Raw genomic sequence first — 10,644 nt, forward strand, 5'->3', positions numbered from 1 at the left:
GCAAACTAGAACGGGTTTGAGGGTGGGGGGTGGAGGAGAGTGAGGACAGGATGTCCAAAGTTTTAGATGAGAAGTGGGAGGCCAGAGCTGTAGAGAGAGCCTGAGAAGGAAGGAAAAAGGTGGAGACTGCCAATGGTTTGGCAAGTTCCTTGCCGATTTTTAAAAGTTCAGCTGTGCTGTTAGTAGCTCCAGAGATGTGGGCTTAGATGTGGGCCTGCTACTTGGAGCGGATAGACAAATGATATTGCCTTTGGAGCAGCGACAGGCCAGTTTGTCAGAGGGTGAACCCGAGGTCTGCTATTTCCATTCAGCAACTCTGCAATTGCGTTTCAGGGATGCAAGATCAGATTCATACCAGCTGTTACATTTGGAGGCAGGTTTCAGGCGGATCCTCATGACAGGAGCAAGGATGTCAAGGGTGTTGGAGATGGAGAGGTGAAGGTTAGCAAGGACAGACTCAGCGGGGCAGTCAGAAGCAGCAGAGGGTGGGAGGATGAAAGTGGAAGCAAAGGCAGCGACTGACCCTCTGTCATGATGCCTACCCCCGGGGACCCAGACCAAGTCCAGCAACCCCAGAAGCAGGCATCAAGTTATCCTAAGCAAGCCCAACAACCCCTGCTAGGGGCTATTTGGGTCCAGTCCTGGAACCTATGGCGCCAGGCTCATATGGAGAGTCAATCCTGGCACCATAGGCGCCAGGCTCATAGATTAAAACTTACCTGATGCAGACCATGCTGCAAACTTACCTGATGCAGACCATGCTGCAAGAGCTCCAAGCCAAAAGAGGCTTGGAAGGGACTACCTTACTTAGGGAATATTTTTTGCTCGGGCGGGGCTGGGGAGGAATACTTACCTGGGACTACTTTGGAGGCTATTTAAGCCACGCCCGAAGAGCAGCACACGCTTCGCATTATTCTGCATCCAGCAGCGTAACGCTCACCGTGCCTGCAAGTCTGCATCCAGCCTTCTGCCACGCCCGCCTCGGGTTTGGAGCTCCTAGAAAAAGGGAGAAAGAAGGAGAAAAGGTTAGAACAAGAGCAATACCTTTGATCCTTACCTGAATTCCCGATCCATCGCGCCTTCGAGCTGGAAGAAAGAAGTTATTTTATGCGCGTCGCCTTGCCTGCTGCAGTGCCGCGCTGAAGTCACCGGCCTTCGCAGCATCTTCACATTCCACTGCATCCTCCTGCATGTTCCCGCCGCACTCCGGTACCTAAGGAGAAGACAAGAACAGCAAGGTGAGCCAAGGGAATACACAGAGGAATATTAGTTACCCCCCACAGACTTACCTGATTTTACCACCGGGGGTACTATTCCTCTTCACGGGTCGGCGCAGCTTCCACTGCATCTTCGCCGAACCCCGGCCCCTAAGGGGAAACAAAAGGACAGCAAGGTGAAACAAAGGGACTAACAAGGGGAACCCTCCTCACCACAATAGACTTACCTGATTTTACCGTCCGAGGTATTATTCCCCGAGACTTCATACTTTCTCTCAGCGCCTGAATAAGGGAGAAAGCAACAGGTTACATATTGACATTATTTTATCGAACTGTGTTGGAAAATACAAATCCTTACTAGAATACTACCGGTTGCCACGAGGAACTCTTCATTAGGGTCAAGCTGCAACCTGCAAGGAATCGGACAAGAGTGAAAGTCAGGCATTTGAACTCTTACGAACTTTATACTTACGGCGTCTTGCCGGGAATCTCGGAGTCAATATTGTTCTGGAACTCACCAATTCCTTCGAGCCAGTGAAGCAACTGGTTATCAACACGCCCCTGCGCTCAATGCAGGATGGAGAGCTCATCTTTTCAAACCATCAGGTGAGACTATAAGAGGGGACATCAAAGGTGATCTGTGGGGAGATCAGCGGGGGTGGGGGGATTTACGCTCAACTCCACGGTGGTTAATTCCCTTTCTCCATTTGCAGAAGAATATTCCTACCGGCCAAGCAAACGAAGCTAGATGGGCCAGTCCAGTCCGTCATCTCGGCCCTACGCGTCACATTGGTGGGGACCGCAGACCCGGGCGTTATGGATACCTCAGAGACTGACCAATTGGCCCAATTACTAGGGGAACTGAGGACTGAAGTGCATTCCGCCCGTCAAGAAACCAATGCTCTTAGGAGAGAACTGATTTTGTCAAAGGAGCGAACTGATGACCTTGTTAGGCAAATATTGCAAAGCCAGGCTGGACAAGCACCCCTACCTGTGTAATCGAGTAACCCTGTGCAAATAAACCTACCAGGAAATATTCCATTAGCTCCACCCGAACGCTTTGCCGGAGATCCCAAAAGTTTCGCCGTGGTTATGAACCAATGCCGCTTGCACTTTTTATGCAGACCTGGAGCCTTACCAAATGCTCAAGCCAAGGTAGTCTTTGCATTATCATATCTCAGCGGCAGTGCAGCTGATTGGTCAATTCCACTAGTTACTCAGGATCACCCAATTCTTTGGGATTTTCAGGGCTTTCAAACGAGCATGGAAAGACTATTTGCCCGGCACTCCCAAGGACAGGCCCTGGATAACCAACTTTTGTCCCTACGACAGGGTAACCAGGACCTTCTATCCTACATCGCAACCTTTAATAGGTTGACAGTGGAAACTGGATGGCCTGAGGTAAAACGAATCACGTTATTTCATCGATGGCTTTGAGGAGAACTCAAGGATGTCTTGGCTCAAGTCGTGAACCCACCGCAAGTTTGCGCTGAATATATAGATTTAGTGGTCCAGTTAGATCACAGACTTCAGAACAGAAAGGCTGATCGAGCCAAGCTTGAGAATCGGGTGTTGGTCAAAACCCACGCTAACCCCAAAGGAGCAGATGCTTCAGAACCCATGCAAATCAGAGGGGTTAAAGGATCCTTAACCCAGAAGGAAAGAGAAAGGAGACGGCAATTGTGTCTATATTGTGGAACGTCTGGGCATTTTCTACGGGATTGCCCTGTAAAACCACCCAAGAAGGTGCTAGGAGCTGCTGATAAAAGCCATATGGAGTCAGACTCGGGAAATGACCACGCCCGTCAAGCGTAGAGGTCCACTTGCCGAGCTTGAAGAAGGATACTCAGACCTCGCATTTCATCATACCAATGGTCCTCATAGATCCAGGGCAGCCATCGCGTTGGCACGCAGTAAGGGCATACATTGATAGCGGGGCCATAGGAAACTATGTGGACTATGAATTGGCTTCCAGGATGAATCTACCTCTCTGCCGAAAAACCAACTCAGATGTCATCACCACAGTCGATGGAACTGAAATTGCCTCTGGGCCTGTAACTCATTCCACCGCAGAGATGACACTATTGGGTCAGGATGGGCATCGAGAGACTATTGTGTTTGATCTAATCAAAGCCCCACAGTTCCAAATAATACTGGGGATACCTTGGTTGGAAACACATAATCCTTGTATTGATTGGCGAGAGAAGAGAATAACCTTCCCGGATTGTGCACAAACCTGTTATCCAAAGAAAAGTCAGAACGCAGGCCTGGCCACAGTAACCACAGCAGTCATGCAACTACCTCCAGAATACCAAGAATTCCAGGATGTCTTCCAAAAAGAACAGGCAAACACCTTACCTCCTCACAGATCGTACGATTGTCAAATCGATCTCATACCCGGTGCACAACCCCCTTGTAGCAGGATTTATGCCCTTACGGAACCTGAGAATCTTCACCTACGACAATACTTAGACCAGTACCTTGCCAATGGCTTTATTCGCCCATCCAAGTCCCCTGCATCTTCAGCTTTGTTCTTCGTGCCCAAAAAGGAAGGTAACCTCAGAACGTGCATAGACTACCGAGCATTGAACCAGATAACTGTTAAGAACCGATACCCATTGCCTCTGATCCCTGAACTACTAGACCAAGTGAAGGACGCTTGTATATACACTAAATTAGATCTCCGGGGGGCATACCATCTGGTACGTGTAAAAGAAGGCGACAAATGGAAGACTGCTTTCCGCACTAAGTATGGGTTATTCGAATACCAGGTGATGCCTTTCGGGTTGTGCAATGCACCAGCAACCTTCCAATACTTCATGAACAATGTCCTTCGTGAACCCATTGGCGTTTGTGTTGTATATATCGATGAGATTCTAGTATACTCCTCTTCAGGATCTGACCATGTGAAGCACGTCCGAGAAGTCCTTGAGAAATTGCGCCAGCACAAACTATATGCAAAACTGGAAAAATGCGTTTTTCATGCCACAGAAGTTGAATTCCTTGGGTTTATCCTGACCCCAAAGGGAGTCCGAATGGACTCACGAAAGGTGGACGCAATCCTTAAGTGGCCATCACCAAGTTCAGTTAAAGGAGTACAAAGCATGCTCGGCTTTGCCAATTTCTACCGCAGATTCATCCTGGATTTTTCACATGTTGTACATCCCATCACAGCACTCTTGTGAAAAAATAAACGCTTTATGTGGGCTGAAGAAGCTGAAAATGCCTTCCAAGAGCTGAAAGAGAAATTCACGTCTGCACCTGTATTAAAGCACCCGCGCCCTGAACCTCCATACAGAGTGGAAACTGATGCATATAGTCTAGCCTAGGGAGCTGTCCTGTCTCAAAAGGACCCTGAAACTGGCCAGCTTCATCCAGTAGCATTTTGGTCCAGAAAGTTCTCGGCACCCGAGTTAAACTATGCGTTTACCGACAAGGAGTTATTAGCCATTAAATCCGCCTTCAAGGCTTGGCGGCACTATCTTCTCGGTGCCAGGCATACCATTACTGTGATCACCGATCACCGGAACTTACAGTATTTAAAGACAGCCAAGGCCCAATCGTCACATCAACTCCGATGGGCATTGTTCTTTGCCGAGTTCGATTTCGTAATAACCTAACGACCAGGTTGTAAGAATGGTAAAGCAGACGCCTTATCCCGAATAGGGATGGGAGAGGCAGAAGTGAACCCAGAACCAGTACCTATAATTTCCGAATAACGAATTCTTGGCATGACTACTCTACAGACACTAGAGGACATTCAGGTAAAGATCCAGCAACTCTTTGATCCTACAGCCCTGCAAGACTGGGTAAAAAAAAGGCCCGGACTACTCCGTCACCAATGATCTGCCTTATTACCAAGGGTGGCTATTTATGCCACACAAGGAACTACAAGAGCTTGTCATTTCCTGTTATCCTGATACCCTAATGGAGGGGCACTCAGGTATTGCAAAAACTGAAGCTAATATTAAAAGACAATTCTGGTGGCCCACCTGGCGAAAGGATATTAAATCATTTGTAATGTCTTGTGGCATTTGCGCCGAAAACAAAAGTCAAAAGAAAAAACCAGCTGGACTCGTACAACCTTTAGACATTCCGCCTACACCATGGCACACCTTATCGTTAGACTTTATTACTGATCTACCCCCATGCAATGGATTTAACACCATTCTAGTTATTGTAGATCTTTTTTCCAAGATTGCCCACTTTATTCCTTTAAAGGGATTACCTTCAGCTTCAATCCTGGCCAAGGAGTTCCTCGAAAACATTGTTCGCATAGACGGATTTCCGTCCATATTGGTCTCTGACCGGGGCAGTCAATTCATTTCACATTTTTGGGAAAAATGCTGTCAATTGGCGCAAATCGATGTGAGGTTATCGACCAGTCACCACCCCCAGACCAATGGTCAAACGAAGAGGACCAACCAGACTCTCGAACAATACCTGCATTGTATGTTATATCAGACTGAGAGTAATTGGAAAGACATTCTTTGGATCGCCGAATATGCATACAATAATTCAGTACACTCTGTAACTGGACAAAGCCCCTTTTATAGCTTATATGGACACCATCCTCGAACCTCAGACCTTGACTCACCCCAACACTTAGAAATGCCTGCAGTGGACCATCTGCACGCTACAATTACACAAGCATTTAAGGAAGCAACTACACATTTAAAAAAGGCGAAAGAAAAATACAAGAAAGATGCTGATCGGCATAGAAGTGATACTCCACAATACCAGATAGGGGACCAAGTATGGTTAGCCACAAAACATATACCTCTAAAGGGAACACGGACCTTTAACCCCAGATATTTGGGACCTTACTCTATTAAGGCCATTATCAACCCAGTGGCTGTCAAGTTGGACTTACCTGCTAATATGCAAATTCACCCCGTCTTTCATGTGTCACTTTTGAAGCCAGTGCAACCAGGGACAAGACTAACCAAGCCACCAGACCCTATCCTTGTAGACGGAGAACCCGAATTTGAAGTTAAGAACATCCTGGACACCAAGCTGATAAAGTCAAAACTCTTTTATTTAATCGACTGGAAAGGTTACGGACCACAGGAAAGGTCATGGAAACCTAGTGACCATGTTCATGCACCCCGATTGGTGAAAAAATTCCACCGAAATTTCCCAGACAAACCGAAACCACAGGGAAGAACAACTTTAGGAGGGGCCTTGAGGGGAGAGTGCTGTCATGATGCCTACCCCCGGGGACCCAGACCAAGTCCAGCAACCCCAGAAGCAGGCATCAAGTTAACCTAAGCAAGCCCAACAACCCCTGCTAGGGGCTATTTGGGTCCAGTCCTGGCGCCTATGGCGCCAGGCTCATATGAAGAGTCAGTCCTGGCGCCATAGGCGCCAGGCTCATAGATTAAAACTTACCTGATGCAGACCATGCTGCAAACTTACCTGATGCAGACCATGCTGCAAGAGCTCTAAGCCAAAAGAGGCTTGGAAGGAACTACTTTACTTAGGGACTATTTTTTACTCGGGCGGGGCTGGGGAGGAATACTTACCTGGGACTACTTTGGAGGCTATTTAAACCATGCCTGATTAGCAGCACACGCTTCGCGTTATTCTGCATCCAGCAGCGTAACGCTCACCGTGCCTGCAAGTCTGCATCCAGCCTTCTGCCACGCCCGCCTCGAGTTTGGAGCTCCTAGAAAAAGGGAGAAAGAAGGAGAAAAGGTTAGAACAAGAGCAGTACCTTTGATCCTTAGCTTAATTCCCGATCCATCGCGCCTTCGAGCTGGAAGAAAGAAGTTATTTTATGCGTGTCGCCTCGCCTGCTGCAGCGCCGCGCTGAACTCACCGGCCTTCGCAGCATCTTCACATTCCACCGCATCCTCCTGCATGTTCCTGCCTCACTCCGGCACCTAAGGAGAAGACAAGAACAGCAAGGTGAGCCAAGGGAATACACAGAGGACTATTAGTTACCCCCCATAGACTTACCGGATTTTACCACCGGGGGTACTATTCCTCTTCATGGGTCGGCGCAGCTTCCACTGCATCTTCGTCGAACCCCCGGCCCCTAAGGGGAAACAAAAGGACAGCAAGGTGAAACAAAGGGACTAACAAGGGGAACCCTCCTCACCACAATAGACTTACCTTATTTTACCGCTGGAGGTATTATTCCCAGAGACTTCATACTTTTTCTCAGCGCCTGAATAAGGGAGAAAGCAACAGGGTACATATTGACATTATTTTATCGAACTGTGTTGGAAAATACAAATCCTTACTAGAATACTACCGGTTGCCACGAGGAACTCTTCATTAGGGTCAAGCTGCAACCTGCAAGGAATCGGACAAGAGTGAAAGTCAGGCATTTGAACTCTTACGAACTTTATACTTACGGCGTCTTGCCGGGAATCTCGGAGTCAATATTGTTCTGGAACTCACCAATTCCTTTGAGCCAGTGAAGCAACTGGTTATCAACGCGCCCCTGCGCTCAATGCAGGATGGAGAGCTCATCTTTTCAAACCATCAGGTGAGACTATAAGAGGGGACATCAAAGGTGATCTGTGGGGAGATCAGCGGGGGTCGGGGGATTTACGCTCAACTCCACGGGTGGTTAATTCACTTTCTCCATTTGCAGAAGAATATTCCTACCGGGCAAGCAAACGAAGCTAGGTGGGCTAGTCCAGTTCGTCATCTCGGCCCTACGCGTCAAATTGGTGGAGACCGCAGCTGTCCAGTTCTGATCGACGCCTCTGTGGGAGCCAGGTGAGCGTAACACCCTCGCCTCATCAGTCGAATGACGGTGAAGGAGACTGCCAGTGCAGGTGGAGGCTCAGATAGAGGGCCAAGGGGCTCCAGGTGGGAGGAGAGGAGAGAGTGGTCAGACCAGGAGAGGGGGGTGGTGACCGAGTTGGAGATAGGGATGTCTCTAGAGATGAAGGCATCCAGAGTGTGTCCAGCTGAGTGGGTTGGACTGGAAGGAAGAATAGTGAGAGTGAGGGAGTCACAGAGGTTACGGAACTGTGAGGTGGCTGATTCAGGGGATTCGAGGTGGGTATTGAAGTCCCCTAGGAGAAGGAGTTTGGAAGAATGGGTCGAGAGGGAGGAGGAGAGGTCAGTCCATTCAGATAGGAAGGGAGAGAAGGGGTGGGGGCGCTGTAGATAGTAGCAAAGGTGAGTGAGAGAGTAGGAAAGACTGCAAGCCTGCAGACAAGGCATTCAAAGGAGGAGTAGGATTGAGTAGTTATGATAGAGGCAGGGACCCACTCAGGGAAGATCCAGGCCACTCCACCTCTGGGCCGGGTGGGCCTGTGTTTGGAGAGGATCTTGTAGCCCCCAAGGAGGAGAGTATCAACAGCAGTGACAGAGCTGATATTGAACCACGTCTCAGTAATGGCAGGACACTGAGGTCAAAGTCTTCAAGGAGGAGGCAGCTGTCAGAGGAGTGTTTGACAGCACAACGAGCATTCAGAGCAGCTAAGTGTAGCTGATTGCCACCTTTGAACGTTTTCCAAGGATGGGTACAGGGGCATGGTACTCCCATCAGTTGTGGTGCTGTAGAGGTGAGAGGAGAGGAGCAAGGAGGAATGGCAGGATAAGGGTGGGAGTTTATGAGAGAGGGCAGATGCCGATTGAGAAGGAGAAGAGTAGGTTGTGAACCTTAGGAAATGATAGTGCCATTGTGATAGACATTAATGATACACCTAGTGGATTAGAAGTATGCCAGGAGTACTTCCCACTTAGTGCCACCATTATTGGGTGAGGAAGAGAAAGGGGAGAGAGTGGAGACCAGATGGGGGTCCATAGGTCAGCAAAGTGGGCAGCAAAGGGAATGTCAGTAATAGTCTGCCTGGAAGTACCATTAACCTAGGTGTCAGCAATAGTTGGCCTGGGTTATAGGTCAGGAGAGATCTTTTAAGCTTTTTTCCTCCAGACTTTGTGAGAGGGATAGGATAGGTAATACATAGCAAATCAAATAGATAGGGGAGATAGAGAGTGACATGGGAGTAGAGGAGGGGAAAGAAATACAGTAAGGGGGAGCTGCACTATGCACAAATAACTCACCAGGTGGCCTAGCAGCCAGGCAGGCATAGCAGAAGGAGGTGTGCAATGGAAGACAGTCAATGCAAATATATAAAGCACACCTAAATTCGAATTGCAAGCCAGGCACTAAAATGCAGCACAAGATTGTGAATGCCATATGAAAAGGTCTACTTATCCCAGCAGAGACATGGAACTTAGATTAGTAGCCTCACATAACGTACATGTGGTCAATGACGGATCCAGAGATCAGATTTGTAGCAACGGGGAAGATGCTCATGCTTCAGCATAGATAGAGGATATAGATTAGAAATGACCTTAAGGGTGCACAACTCTGAATATAGACTAAGATTGGAAGAGGGCCATGATTTTCACGTCACCTCGCCCATAGTGAGCCAAGAAACCCCTGATGTTGTGTGAAATATTTCAATGGACACCATGATTACTTATGAAGTACACTGCAGGCAGTCAAACCATGAGTACGATTTTTTTGAAGAGTGAACTAAATCCTTTTTAGATGTTGACAATTTTGAATTAGGGATGTGCAATCTTGAGAGTTTAGACAGTATGAGATTAGTTGCCCAGGACAAAGCACTTAGGCTTTGCGGCGGAGATGGGATTCGAGACCAGTCTGCAATTTCTGCACTTTATCTCTTTGTTTCCCTTTATTGTCATTCATCAATGTTCAATTATTTGTGAATGTTTGACTTTGGTGAACTAAAACGAGTAATCCTTTTTGTAGACCTGACTTGGAAATGACATAAATCCCATGGTAGAACAATATGATAATGTTAAAAAAGATCTGTATAGAATGTTATGCAAAAGCAGAACAGTTGAAGATTTATTTTCGCCATCATAAATGGAAGCCCACAAGGTTTAGACTACTAATTGACATGTGTCTAAAAAATCTCATCTGTGTTTTGCTACTGTATTACATGCCCTCATCAATGTACCGCCCCCAGCTCACACCAGACCCATGATCCCATGTATGGCAATATATTCTCTTCACGATAACAAACATTAAATAATTGTCTTATGAGATCTAAAGGAATGGTTGATGAATGTGACAACATAATCTCGTGAATAGGTTAGGCACCTGAACCCATGTATTCACACTTACATTATCCAGGTCAGATGTTTAGTAATATATTTCTTACATATCAATGTGAATAGATGAATGTCAGAGTATGTGTGGTCAAAAGGGCATTGCTATGTAGCATAGATTGTAACAGCTCGGCCATCATCCGACCCTGCGCTCCACCCCGAAGAGCCCAGCTGACCTGTGCACCCCGCACTAGTACCACGTGGACCTCCGCCAATCCTGGAGCACCGGACCTAAAGAATACATAGTGCCTAGTCTTCACCATCCAATCCCCACAACTCATGTGCCCCCTAAAGTTTACATCATCTATGACACAAC

The sequence above is a fragment of the Ambystoma mexicanum genome, chromosome 1p, assembly GCF_040938575.1.
Source record: "Ambystoma mexicanum isolate Mex_15411 chromosome 1p, UKY_AmexF1_1, whole genome shotgun sequence".
NCBI lineage: Eukaryota > Metazoa > Chordata > Amphibia > Caudata > Ambystomatidae > Ambystoma > Ambystoma mexicanum.